Source organism: Oncorhynchus clarkii, chromosome 17 (assembly GCF_045791955.1).
Source record: "Oncorhynchus clarkii lewisi isolate Uvic-CL-2024 chromosome 17, UVic_Ocla_1.0, whole genome shotgun sequence".
Classification (NCBI taxonomy): Eukaryota; Metazoa; Chordata; class Actinopteri; order Salmoniformes; family Salmonidae; genus Oncorhynchus; species Oncorhynchus clarkii.
Window position 1 is genome coordinate 43388352 of NC_092163.1, and position 13868 is coordinate 43402219.

The following is a 13868-nucleotide window of genomic DNA, read 5'->3' on the forward strand; positions in this document are numbered from 1 at the left end:
GGAGGTAAGGCTAGATGAAAATGAACTCCGCTGTCATGAGGCAATGTTTCTCTCAGGAGACCACAACCTTTAAATTAAGTCAACTTCCCGATCTGCAATACGCTCCTCTGACAGTGAATAATTTGCAGTTTATTAGCAGCTCGATCTGAGCCGAACAGGAAGAAAGAACACTATACAAATGTCTGTGTGTGTGTTTCAGAACCAGATTAATGGCCATAACACCGACAGTGACACATTTAAAAAGACACAAATCTCTGTAGATGGACGGCGTCAGAATGAAGCTTTTAACCTAAACTTTACTTCCTACAATCAATACAACATACATTAACATTCTGATTGTTGTACATGTACGTTCTTTTCAAATGTTCCTGCTGTAATAATTATATGCCTGTTGTTACAAACAGTAAGACAAGCAGAGGGGATAGAGAGAAAGAGGGAGGGGGGCATTGCGTACAAAGGAGGGGAAGGAGATTGATGCAAAGTAATTAGGGGTTGTGACAGTCAGAGATTTCTGAATTGGCCTGGACAACAAACCACCTGATGAAAATGTGTTTCCCTCTTCATCTCTGCAAAACATTTTTGGGGAAGAACTGCCTCCTTGGCTATGACCTGCAAACAGTAGCCTAAGCGTAATAAGGCAGACAAAGCATGAACTAGTGTGTGAAATATGGACTGTCCCTCATGTCACCGATCCCCTCCCCTCATTTCACTGATCCCCTGCCCTCATTTCACTGATCCCCTCCCCTCATTTCACCTATCCACCCCTATAATTTCACCGATCCCTTCACCTCATTTCACAGATTCTCTTCCCTCATTTTACCGATCCACCCCCGTTATTTCACCGATCCCCTCGCCTCATTTCACCGATCCCCTCGCCTCATTTCTGTGTTGTATTTTAGAACAAAGCAAGATGGATCCACGCCTTTTCTTGGATTTCTCTGCTAAGCGGTTGTCCCAAGCCAGGCCAGGGCCCTCAATTTCTAAAGGGAAAGAGGTCAAGCCAAGCCCACAATCCAATCTCAACACTTGGCCAATCTACACATAACATCGGCCTACCCAGTGACTCATCCACTCATGCCAAGCTGCCGTCCGATCCAAGAGAAACACATCTTGTTTCTAAACCCATTTGTATGACCTGATCATCTTCCGGTCAGTCACAGCAGATTGTTTCCCCAGAACTCATTCCACCCAATGGACCTTCCTGACCTCCCTTCCTCCCCAGCCAACACTGTGTCCTGGGACTCCCCAACCCCCCACCCAGTAACAGCTGCATGTGTACTCACCCTGAGACAATGAACGTTATTTTGTCCATGTTGTGAGCTATGTAGCAAGTTTTCTTTGATTCAGTTTTGCGTCCTGTTTGCTTGATGTAGTGAGGATTGTTGTAGATGTGGCCCATCTGCCGCTGGTCTCTGGCACACACAACCTGCACACTGCTCCAGCCCTGGCACATGTATAGGGGAGATCAAGGTAGATGGAAGCATACATCAACAACTGATGGAACGATTCAGAAAGCTACACACGTCATACATGACATAACAAAAAGAACATAAAAAAACACGAGACAACAAATCTCAGAACTCCACAGTTTGCTGAGGAATCACAGATCAGATATCCACAGTTAGAAGAATTCTGACTGATTTCCAAAACATACAAGGTAAACACATACTGTATAAAGTGAAATGAGGTGAGGAGGAATTTTAAACACAAATTCAAACACAAAGACCAGGGAGGTTTTCCAACGCCTCGCAAAGAAGGGCACCTATTGGTAAATGGGTAAACATAAAAAAGCAGACATTGAATATCCCTTTGAGGATGGTGAAGTTATTAATTACACTTTGGATGGTGTATCAATACACCCAGTCACTACAAAGATAGAGGTGTCCTTCCTAACTCAGCTGTCGGAGAGGAAAGAAAACACTCAGGGATTTCACCATGAGGCCAATGGTGACTTTAAAACAGTTAGAGTTTAATGGCTGTGATAGGATCAACAAACTTGTAGTTTATACAATACTAACCTAATTAACAGAGTGAAAAGGAAGCCTATAGAAAATAAAACATATTCCAAAACATGCCTGTTTGCAACAAGGCACTAAAGTAATACTGCAAAAAGAATGTGGCAAAGCAATTAACTTTTGTCCTGAATACAAAGTATTATGTTTGGGACAAATCCAATACAACACATTACTGAGTACCTCTCTCCGTATTTCCAAGCATGGTGGTGGCTGCATATTGTTATGGGTATGCTTGTAATCGTTAAGGACAGGGGAGTTTTTCAAAATAAAAAAGAAACAATGTTGCTAAGCACAGGCAAAATCCTAAAGGACAACCTGGTTCAGTCTGCTTTCCATCAGACACTGGGAGATTAATTCACCTTTCAGCAGGACAATAACCTAAAACACAAGGCCAAATCTACACTGGAGTTGCTTACCAAGAAGAAAATGAATGTTCCTGAGTGGCCGAGTTACAGTTTTGACTTAAATCTACTTAAAAAAAACTATGGCAAGACCTGAAAATGGTTGTCTAGCAATGATCAACAACCAGTTTGCCATAGCTTTAAAAAAAGAAAAAAAAGAAGAAGAATGTGCAAATGTTGCACAATCCATGTGTGGAAAGCTTTCAGAGACTTACCCAGAAAGACACTGTAAGACAGCTAGCTATAAGGCAGCTGTAATCCCTGCCAAAGGTGCTTCTACAAAGTATTGACTCAGGGGTGTGAATACTTATCTAAATTATATATTTCTGTATTTCATTTAATACATTTTATTAAAACATGTTTTCACTTTGTCATTATGGGGTATTGTGTGTAGATCGATGAGAGAAACAAATATATGTAATCCGTTTTGAATTCAGGCTGTATCACAACAAAATGGGAAGTAAGTGATGACTACTTTCTGAAGGCACTGCAAAATGAATTATTAACATCTGTTTTTTAAAGATTTAATATTTCAAAATATAATAGAAGAAACGGGGGGCTCTGTCACTAGAGTAATTGGGTGAGATTCAAAGACATTTGACTGGATGTTTTTGCCTAATTGGCAGTAGCTAACGATGTCTGCTAAGCTGAACAAAGTTGGTGTTAATGGCTGTCCTTTTCATGATGCCAATTTAGTAATCCTAGAAATGGAACTGAAATGACAACTTGGTCAAGTTGGTTGTTATTTTTGAAGTTGTTTTCTAGTAATTGCAAGAAACCTATTAAAGATTCATAGATTATGAACACACGTGACTGTGCTATCTTTGCGTTGTTTGTAACTTGTTTTGTACATAATGTTGCTGCTACTGTCTCTTATGACCGAAAATAACTTCTGGACATCAGAACAGCGATTTCGCACCACGAACTGCAAGAAGCGTTCTCCTTTAACGAGTCCAACGAAAAGGATATACTGCTTTCCCGGGAACAGGCCCAAATCTATGTCATTTGACGGGGTGCAGGTCGGGCTGCCTTCTGAGAATCCGTATGCGATCGAGTAAACTCCCACAGCCATCGGTTCTACTGGCTAACATGAAATCATTGGAAAATAAAATTGATGACCCATGATTATCCTACCAACGGGACATTAAAAAATGTAATATCTTATGTTTCACCGAGTTGTGGCTGAACGACAACACGGACAATAGAGCTGGAGCGGTGGGGGTGTGGGTCTTTTAGTCACTAACAGCTCATGCTCATAATATTAAAGAAGTCTCGAGGTATTGCTCGCCTGAGGTAAAGTACCTTATGATAATCTGTAGACCACACTATCTACCAAGAGAGTTCTCATCTATATTATTCATAGCCGTCTATTTACCACCAGACAGATGCTGCCACAGTAAGGTCCACACTTGTTGTATTCGGCGCATGTCACAAATAAAGCTTGATTTGACATGACATAGTTTGAAAGGGTCAATCAGCAGTTGAAAGACAAACAAAGTGCCCTCCCCGCCACTGTTTCGATAAAAAGCTGAGGGATAGGGATGAAGAAATGTAATCACTCTCAAATTCATAGGCAGAGCTAAGGATGCAAGGACTGATCATCCATGATATCCAAAATTATAGTTTTAACCATGTTTTGAGGTTTTAACCAGTGTTTGTTTAATATTGCCTTTGTTTACAGGCATTGGACTAAAGCAAGCTTATGTTTTGGCTTCTGATGGGGTATGATAGTTGAATTAAGCACAAGGCATTTCTAACTTATATTCTTCAATAATCAATGGTTACATATAATTAGTCCCAAAAAAAATTATGTATCAACTGCTGATTGCCGCTTTAAAGAGTTCCAAAACAAACTGTCAATGTTAACCTGTTGTGTTTTTCTGTGGTGAAAACACACCAAGCTTCTCGCCCACTCCAAATTTATGCCAATTTTGAGAATGCTTTGTTTTTCTATAATAAATATTTATTCATGTTTCCCCAAGTTTTACATAATTTCTGTTAAATCTACATTCCATCACCTCTTCAAATAATTGCTGGCATTCCACCATTTCAGCCCATAGCCTACCGTTGTAGACATTTCAGGTTCTAAACACACCGTGTGTGAAGTGCACATTTGTTAGACTCACGAGGTAGAAGTTCACTTTATGTCCATCAAATGCGTTAGCTCCTTCATATGTGTCAGGTTTCGGACGTTGGCTTAGGAGCCTTTAACCAGTGCTCGCACAGTCGCGTTCCTATAGGCCGACCTGGCTTTCCTGCGAGGACGATACCAGTTGTGTGGAGAGTATGTCCCAGTGAGGGGCTAAGCCAATATACAGATGTAGGATCTTAATTTGAACAGTTTCTCACAACAGGAAATGTGAATTATTATGTGGATTATAATTAAATGGACATTTTTGTAGGGGTTAACACATTTTTCATTGGGGCAAATCAAGTCTGAACATTTAAAGTGGAAATTATAAACTTTAGAAGCCGCAGTCTGGCGGACTGATTTCTGTAATTGGGAGGAGAGGCATAGGCCTATAGCCTCCTGGGTCCGAATGGAGTAGACAGGTTTGCCTGCTCCAAGGCATTGAAGTGTTTTTTTATTATGAAGTTGATTTGAGAAGTAAGTAGGCTAGATATCATCGTTTTTTGCAAGTCTGGACCACCCGATTCATCGGGAGATAAAAGCACTGTAGACTAGGTCTTCAGCTGCAACATTTCTGTCCCTCCAACTGCTACAAGGTCCCACTTTAACCTTTTCACTGCTCAACTGTGCTGCTCATATGATTATGCACAAAGTCATTATCCAGAAGGTGATTATCCAAGAAGCAATAACATCACATTAAGAAGTACATTTCTCATCCAATCAGTCAGCGTGCTGATAGCTTGATGTGCAATATGATTACAAAATGTCCTCGATTGAACCAAACTATCTCTGGCTCATGCCCCTACCCCTATTACTGTATGCGAATGTTGGTGGCTTTAACACTTAGATGGACATGAAGTCATGTCTGAGTCAGTTTTCTATGCAGAGGTTAGATTGGCTACGTTCTCTGCTGGTATTCTTGTAAGTGTAAAAGAATGAGTGTTATGTGAACAAAGAGATTCCGAAATGTTTTGAATCAAATTGTTCTGGGCTGGCCTTCCGTTGAAGTGAACACTTGTTCTTTTAGTGGATGAGAAGTGTGTGTGTGTGTGTGCATACGTGTGAGAGAGTGATACGTCTAGCGTACAACGTGTGTGTGCATGCATGACATGAATTTACATCAACTGACACGTTGGACCTCTTGTAGGGAGCAAATTCTATTCATGGACATTTCCATGATCCGTAACAGCTCACAAAATCTAATTTAGCTCTAATTTGCTGTTGTCATCATCATTATTATTGCAATACATGTAAATACAGGAACTCCATATGCCTCAGCTAAACCTTTATATGCAAATTAGGCTCACTTTCCTCTGTGGATGATCACTGGAGCAAACCAAACTGAATAGCAGTGTGTATGTGTGTGTGTGTGTGTGTGTGGTGGTGTGGTGTGTTCATTCTGTTTGCTTATTTCAGTTTATATTTCTATTTGGCTGAAACATTGCCTCCAAACCTACATTATGGTACGAAAGATGCTCTACAATTTGCAACGGTGTTCAGTAGAGCAGCACGGTCAATGCACCGAGCACTGAGAAACAACATACATCTCAAATCTTCTCATGAAAATCACATTTGTTGTCATGTCATCCCTCCCAGTGAGTCACACAATCAATGAACAGGAACAATCAAGGAAGTCAATTTCATGCCATTATAACAGGATTGCTTCTCCTTGCCACAACCTGGGCTCGAACCAGGGACCCTCTGAACACATCAACAACTGCCTCCCATGAAGCATCGTTACCTATCGCTCCACAAAATCCATGGCCCTTGCAGAGCAAGGGAAATAAATACTTCAAGGTCTCAGAGCGAGTGATGTCGCCGATTGAAATAATAGCACACACCGCTAACTAGCTTGCCATTTCACACCAGTGTTGTGTCTTTGGCTATGCCAGATTAAGTGATATGACATGCTATTCTATAAAATCATTTCTCTGTAATTCATATTACCTGATTAAGCTAATCAGGTGAATGTAATTAACTAGAAAGTTGGGGCACCACGAAAAGATGTTTATAGAGCTGTTATCTTCCGAATAAACTCTTAAACCTAGTAATCTTTTACATCAATAGCAATCAATATTTAAACATCACCTTGTTTAGTGTGAAAGTTGTAAATTATTGGTTATCTTCACGAACCCTGGCTAACAAGTTGAATCAGCAATACAAAATATGGTTTAATTATTTATTTACTAAATGCCTAAATAATCACACAGAATTACATATACACAGAATGTATCATACATTGATTACAAATTATGTCATAACGGAAAACGGACGGAACAGATATGACAGCTGGTTACACAAAGAAAGGGGGTGAGGTTTTGAATGAAAGAGCGGGAAGACTGAGGAACAAAAGGACAAGCTATGTCTCTATCGGGCCGTAGGCAGCTATGCTATCGTAAATACAGTATCTTATGCATTCTAAATTACTGCCCATTTGAAAAAGGAAAATGCAATAAACATTTACTCTGAGCTGCGCTTCGATCGGTCATAGATGGGAGGCCGGGTTGTCCTTTGAAGAATGTCTGGTGGTAGAATGGATACTTGGTAGTACCGTCGTCTTGTGGTAGATCAAATACTCTGTCCGTCCTCTCCTAGCACACGTCTACAGTTGCTGCGCTAGCGTGACGGCTAGGAGGTATCACTTCTTTAGTGAATAGGAGTTCAAAGTTCATACCAAGTTGCTATGCTATATGCATATGCTATATTCTGGCTGGTATAGTCGGTATATAATTCATCCTTCCGGCATGTAGGTTGTCACCTTCACATTGAAATTCGATGCTAATTGCGTTAGGTTCTCTAGGGTTGGCTTAGTTCTGTAGGTGGTCTTTGTCCTGTCAACGTGGGGACCTCAAGTCCACACATCCTTGGAACAGGAAGTTACATTTTCGTAAATGTGTTTCATAGTTTACAACCCATGTCTTGGGCGGGGCCTCTGAGTGAGCAGAGTGTTGTTCTTCTGACAAACCGTTCTCTCATTAAGAAGCTAAAATTACATTTAATCTTTTCACAAACAGTTTCATATTTAAACATTTAAACTGCACAACAATTCCATGTGAATCTAGAATGTGTCGACTTTCCAAGACACAGTTTATGTCATCCTGTCATTAGTAATAACGTCTCAGACAACTGATCTGAGATCATATTCATTAAGTACCAACACATATTTTCAACTGGTTGGATTATCGAAATATGGTTCCGTTTCCCATCTTTTGATGTCACAGACTCTCCATGTTAACAAAGGGATTTTCAATAGTCACATCAGTAGAGTAGAGAGAGGAAAAAGGGGAAAGGTATTTATGGGGGTCATAAACCTCCCCCATCAGGCCAACGTCATGACAACGGTTATACCTTTAATGGTTTTGATACCTCTTGTCTATGTGTATCACACTTTCCTAAGCTTAGCAGTGAATTCAAAAGTAAGAGTTAGGCCTATGCAGTGGTACTGTACGGTATGCATGGGAGGCAATTTGACTTTAAAGAGGTATTGTTACTGTATGTTCTTAGCTCCCAGAGTATTGGACATTATCCATCCATGAAGTGTTCATTAGGCATGCGTTAAATCCAAGGTACTGTATCCTCCTTCAGCAATTTTCTTTTTTTCACCATTATTTAACAAGGTAGGCCAGTTGAGAACAAGAACAAGCAAGCAAAGCCCTCCGTCTTTATACTAGGTAGTGAATAATATTCCTAAATTAACTTTCAGGATTACAGTCAGAGTAGCGTGAGCCAAATTAAATGATTTCTGTTTGCCATTAATGAGAACAAATTACAGTATCAGTCAAAAGTTTGGACACAACTACTCATTCTATGAAATAACACATACATGTAGTAACCAAAAAAGTGTTAACTTCTTGATGCACCCATCCCGTTAGCGGGATCATTTTCGTCAACATCCTCTGAATTGCAGAGCGCCAAATTCAAATTAAATTACTAAAAACATTTAATTTTCATGAAATCACAAGTGCAATATAGCAAAACACAGCGTAGATTGTTGTTAATCCACCTGGCGTGTCAGATTTTAAAAAATCTTTCAAAAAAGGCAAAAGCATACCAAGCGTTCATGTAAGGACATCTCTCTCAACAGACAAAATATTAAACAGCTAGCAGCAAAGTAGATTGGTCACGAAAGTCAGAAAAGCAATAAAATGAATTGCTTACCTTTGATGATCTTCGGATGTTTGCACTCACGAGACTCTCAGTTACACAATAAATGTTCCTTTTGTTCCATAAAGATTATTTTTATATCCAAAATACCTCCATTTGGTTGGCGCGTTATGTTCAGAAATCCACAGGCTCGAGCGGTCAAGACCGGGCAGATGAAAATTCCAAATAGTATTCGTAAAGTTCGTAGAAACATGTCAAATGGTTTATATAATCAATCCTCAGGTTGTTTTTACAATATATAATCGATAATATTTCAACCGGACTGTAGCTTCTTCAATAGGAGGGAGAGAGAAAATATCTGCTCCAAGCTGTTGAGCATGCAAAACGCTGCTGGCACCCAGCCATCCAATGACGCGATGTGATCTTTCTCACTCATTTTTCAAACTAAAAGCCTGAAACTATGTCTAAAGACTGTTTGCAACATGTGGAAGCCATAGGAAAAGGAATCTGGTTGATATCCCTTTAAATGGAGCGAAGGCAGGCAATGGAAAAGAGAGCTTTCAGGTTTTTGCCTGTAATATCAGTTCTGTTATACTCACAGACAATATTTTGACAGTTTTGGAAACCTTAGTGTTTTCTATCATAATCTGACAATTATATGCATATTCTAGATTCTGGGCCTGAGAAATAGGCAGTTTCATTTTGGGTACATTTTTCATCCAAACCTCAAAATACTACCCCCTACACTCAACAGGTTAAAGAAATCAAAATATATTTTATATTTGAGATTCTTCAAAGTAGCCACCCTTTGCCTTGATGACAGATTTGCACACTCTTGGCATTCTCTCAACTAGCTTCATGAGGAATGCTTTTCCAGCAGTCTTGAAGGAGTTCCCACATATGCTGACCAATTCTTGGCTGCTTTTCCTTCACTCTGCGGTCCAAATCATCCCAAACTATCTCAATTGGATTGACTTCGGGTGATTGTGGAGGCCAGGTTATCTGAGGCAGCACTCCATCACTCTCCTTGGTCAAAAAGCCCAAACACAGCCTGGAGGTGTGTTGGGTCATTGTCCTGTAGAAAAACAAATGATAGTCCCACGAATCACAAACCTGATGGGATGGCGTATCTCTGCAGAATGCTGTGGTAGCCTTGCTGGTTAAAAGTGCCTTGAATTCAAAATATATCCCAGACAGTGTCACCAACAAAGCACCCCCACACCATCACACACCCTCCTCCTCCATGCTTCACGGTGGGAACCCCACATGTGGCGATCATCCGTTCACCTACTCTGCGTCTCACAAAGACACGAAGGTTGGAAACAAAAATCTAAAATTTGGACTCATCAGGGCAAAGGACAGATTTCCACCAGTCTAATGTCTATTGTTCATGTTTCTTGGCCCAAGCAAGTCTTCTTCTTATTGGTGTCCTTGAGTAGTGGTTTCTTTGCAGCAATTCGACCATGAAGGCCTGATTCACGCAGTCTCCTCTGAACAGTTGATGTTGAGATGTGTCTGATACTTGAACTCTGTGTAGCATTTATTTGGGCTGCAATCTGAGGTGCAGTGAACTCTAATGAACTTATCCTCTGCAGCAGAGGTAACTCTTGGTCTTCCTTTCCTATGGTGGTCCTCAGGAGAGCTAGTTTCATCATAGCGCTTGATGGGTTTTGCGACTGCACTTGAAGAAACGTTAAAAGTTATTGAAATTTTCCGGATTGACTGACCTTCATGTCTTAAAGTATAGATGGACTATTGTTTCTCTTCGCTTATTTGAGCTGTTCTTGACACAATATGGACTTGGTCTTTTACCAAATAGGGATATCTTCTGTATACCAGCCCTACCTTGTCACAACACAACTGATTGGCTCAAACGCATTAAGAGAGAAAGAAATCCCACAAGCCACACCTGTTAATTGTCCAAACTTTCGACTGGGACTGTATATTAGCAATCTATGTATGACCAAAAGTAGTATGTGGACACATGCTCGTAGGACATCTCATTCCAAAATCATGGGCATTAATATGGGGTTGGTCCCCCCTTTGCAGCTGTAAAAGCCGCCGCTCTACTGGGAAGACCTTCCACTAGATGTTGGAACATTGCTGCGGGAACTTGCTTTCATTCACAAGAGCATTAGTGAGGTTGGGCAATTAGACCTGGCTCGCAGTCGGCGTTCCAATTCATCCCAAAGGTGTTCGATGGGGTTGAGGTCAGGGATCTGTGCAGGCCAGTCAAGTTCTTCCACACCAATCTCGACAAACAATTTCTGTATGGACCTCGCTTTGGGCACGGGGGCATTGTCATGCTGAAACAGGAAAGGGTCTACCCCAAACTGTTGCCACAAAGTTGGAAGCAAACTCTAGAAAGAATCGTTTAGAATGTATGCTGTAGTATTGTGATTTCTCTTCACTGGAACTAAGGGAACTAGCCCGAACCATGAAAGACAGCACCAGACCATCATTCCTCCTTCACCAAACTTTACAGTTTGCATTATGCATTAGGGCATGTAGCGTTCTCCTGCCAAACCCATATTTGTCCGACGGACTGCCAGATGGTGAAGCGTGATTCATCACTCCAGAGAACACGTTTCCACTGCTCCAGATTCCAATGGCGGCGAGCTTTACACCACTCCGGCCAATGCTTGGCATTGCGCATGGTGATTTTAGGCTTGTGTGCGGCTGCTCGGCCATGGAAACCCACTTCATGAAGCTCCCGACGAACAGTTATTGTGCCAACATTGTTTCCAGAGGCAGTTTGGGACCCGGTAGTGATTGTAGCAACCAAGGACAGACGATTTTTACATACTACGTGTTTCAGTGTTCGACGGTCCTGTTCTGTGAGCTTGTATGGCCTACCACTTCGTGGCTGAGCCGTTGTTACTCCTAAACGTTTCCACTTCAGAATAACAACGTTTACATTTGATCGGGGCAGCTCTACCAGTGCAGACATTTGATGAACTGACTTGTTGGAAAGGTGGCATCCTCTGACATTGAAAGTCACTGAGCTCTTCAGTAAGGCCATTCTACTGCCAATGTTTGTCTTTGGAGATTGCATAGCTGTGCACTTGATTTTATACACCTATCAGAATTGGGTGCGTCTGAAATCGCCAAATCCACTCATTTGAAGGGGTGTCCACATACTTTTGTATGTATATATATATACAAATAAAAATCACCAGGAAATCAGCTTCAAGCTATTTTAATTTTGGAAATCTGTACCCATGCAAAACAAAGAGACACATTTGTATACAATCACATAAGCAAGGTTTGAAATTATTATGTTTAACTCTTCTTGAAGTCAATTTGCAGTTTACAACATTTTTATTACTGTATTCCGACCATCCGCTCAAGAAAGTTGATGATCCCTGCCCTAGACCCACTACAATTTTCATACTGCCCCAACAGCTCCAAGAATGACGCAATCGCCATCTGAACAAGATGAATACCTATGTAAGAATGCTGTTCATTGACTACAGCTCAGCTTTCAACACCATAGTTTCCTCCACGCTCATCACTAAGCTCAGGGCCCTGGGTCTGTACCCCGCCCTGTGCAACTTGGCCCTGGACTTTCTGGGGGTGGTGAAGGTAGGCAACAACCTCAGCAACGCTGATCCTCGAAATGGGGGCCCCACAAGGGTGCGTGCTCAGCCCCCTCCCGTACTCCCTGTTCACCCATGACTGCGTTTCCACGCATGTCTCCAACTCAATCATCAAGTTTGCTAATAACACAACAGTGATAAACCTGATTACCAACAATGACGAGCCTACAGGGAGGTCAGTGACCTGGCAGTGTGGGGACGGAACAATAACCTCTCCCTCAACGTCAGTAAGACCATGGAGCTGATCGTTGGCTACAGGAAACAGGGGGGCGAGCACGCCCACATCCACATCGACTGGGCTACAGTGGAGCAGGATGAGAGCTTCCAAATCACTAAGAACATAAAATGGTCCACACACACGCGCACAGTTGTGAAGAAGGCACGACAGTAGCTCTTCCCCCTCATGAGGTTGAAAAAGCTTGGCATGGGCTCCTAGCTGGGATCATCATCCGTTAAGGTAAATATAAAAAAATCTCAGATAGTCACTATTTGAATTTACACACAAAATAACCTGAAGCTAGTTTTAGTTTTGCTAACAGTGACAGTTTATGTATCCATAAGGGTTACCTCGGTGGAAGCCAACAATCTTCTCCAGTTGGAGCAGTTGGACGGTCGACCACTGAAAGCCCTGAAGCCCAACATTTCGGTGAAGCCCGTGAGACAAAGTACAGTTGAAGTCGGAAGTTTACATACACCTTAGCCAAATACATTTAAACTCAGTTTTTCACAATTCCTGACAATTAATCCTAGTAAAAACGCCCTGTCTTAGTTCTGCTAGGATCACCACTTTATTTTAAGGATGTGAATAATATTAGAGAGAATGATTTATTTCAGCTTTTATTTATTTTATCAATTTCCGAGTGGGTCAGAAGTTTACATACACTCAATTAGTATTTGGTAGCATTGTCTTTACATTGTTTAACTTGGGTCAAACATTACAGGTAGTCTTCCACAAGCTTCCCACACCACAATAAATTGGGTGAATTTTGACCCATTCCGCCTGACAGAGCTGGTGTAACTGAGTCAGGTTTGTAGGCCTCCTTGCTCGCACACGCTTTTTCAGTTCTGCCCACAAATTTTCTATAGGATTGAGGTCAGGGCTTTGTGATGGCCATTACAATACCTTGACTTTGTTGTCCTTAAGCCATTTTGCCACAACTTTGGAAGTATGCTTGGGGTCATTGTCCATTTCGAAGACCCATTTGCGACCAAGCTTTAACTTCCTGAGATGTTGCTTTAATATAGCCACATAATGTTCCTGCCTCATGATGCCATCTATTTTGTGAAGTGCACCAGTCCCTCCTGAAGCAAAGCAGCCCCACAACATGATGCTGCTACCCATGTGCTGTATGAATTAGCCTATTAGAAGCTTCTAAAGCCATGACATCATTTTCTGGAATTTTCCAAGCTGTTTAAAGGCACAGTATGTATGCAAACTTCTGACCCACTGGAATTGTGATACAGTGAATTATAAGTCAAATAATCTGTCTGTAAACAATTGTTGGAAAAATTACTTGGGTCATGCATAAAGTAGATGTCCTAACCGACTTGCAAAACTATAGTTTGTTAACAAGCCAGGGAGTGGTTGAAAAACAAGTTTTAATGACTCCAACCTAAG

The 13868-nt window shown here is 41.3% G+C and overlaps 1 long non-coding RNA gene across 2 annotated transcripts in view; it reads right to left on the reverse strand.

Moving 5' to 3' along the window:
- The window catches only part of LOC139369759 (uncharacterized), a 29594-nt gene that overhangs the window by 10490 nt on the left and 5236 nt on the right, over window positions 1-13868 (reverse strand). For both annotated transcript variants that reach the window (XR_011627064.1, XR_011627063.1), the window contains exon 2: window positions 1284-1444. This is a non-coding gene — a long non-coding RNA (uncharacterized lncRNA). The remainder of the gene's footprint in view (window positions 1-1283; window positions 1445-13868) is intronic.